This window comes from Crocuta crocuta, unplaced genomic scaffold, assembly GCF_008692635.1.
Source record: "Crocuta crocuta isolate KB4526 unplaced genomic scaffold, BGI_CrCroc_1.0 scaffold440, whole genome shotgun sequence".
NCBI classification, from domain to species: domain Eukaryota; kingdom Metazoa; phylum Chordata; class Mammalia; order Carnivora; family Hyaenidae; genus Crocuta; species Crocuta crocuta.
Genome location: NW_027527457.1, coordinates 782,864 through 783,616, shown reverse-complemented (window position 1 = coordinate 783,616; position 753 = coordinate 782,864). Strand labels below are relative to the sequence as shown.

The following is a 753-nucleotide window of genomic DNA, read 5'->3' as shown; positions in this document are numbered from 1 at the left end:
AAACAAATGTGTTATTGTTACTGTGTTATTGTTGCATTACTGTGTTGTGAAGATAAGAAATCGTTCTGTATGCTAAAGCTTTCTCCTCAATAAAAATATAAAGGGTGTGTAAAGACTGTGTCTCTCTGCATTATTGAGCAAACATTGATGACTACTCAGTAGTCATCAGATATTTCCCAGGTGCCTTGCCTGTATCAACCCTAGCCTGAAGCCCTGCGACCCTTAGATGAGGCAACTAAGGCTCAGCGAGGCTCAAGAGACCTACCTAGAGTCCTACGCATTTGTGGATTGCAGTTGTTGGGAGGGAGGTAAAAGAATTAGTCATCTTGAAAAATAGCAATAGTTCTCCACTTACTGGGATATAAAGGTATGAGTGGCCCAGTCCTGTCATCCTATAACAGCATCCCTCCCAGGCCCCAACACACCCACACACACACACACACACACACACACAGACACACACACACACGCGACTTAAGGGAGGATGGGAGGCCAGGGCGGTGAGGTCGGAGGACCCATCCACTTTGTGGCACTAGGTGGTGCTATGGAACACCACTGAGCTGGTGGCTGAAGATTTTTAAAGACACATGCCCAGAGCAGCTCACACAGAAACCCTCTCAGCAAGATTCCTCTGCACTTTACAGACTGTAGGGTCAAAAGAAGATGAATCCCATTCTTGGATTTGGTAACATTTTTCAGCTATGAATTGGAATTTTTCCCCCTGGGACAGTGGGTGGGACTGTCCACTGAGCC

The 753-nt window shown here is 46.3% G+C and overlaps 1 protein-coding gene across 4 annotated transcripts in view; it reads right to left on the bottom strand.

Annotated features, from left to right (window-relative positions):
- Nucleotides 1–753, bottom strand: part of NHSL2 (NHS like 2) — an 80,117-nt gene that overhangs the window by 16,836 nt on the left and 62,528 nt on the right. The gene's annotated exons all lie outside the window — the stretch shown is intronic.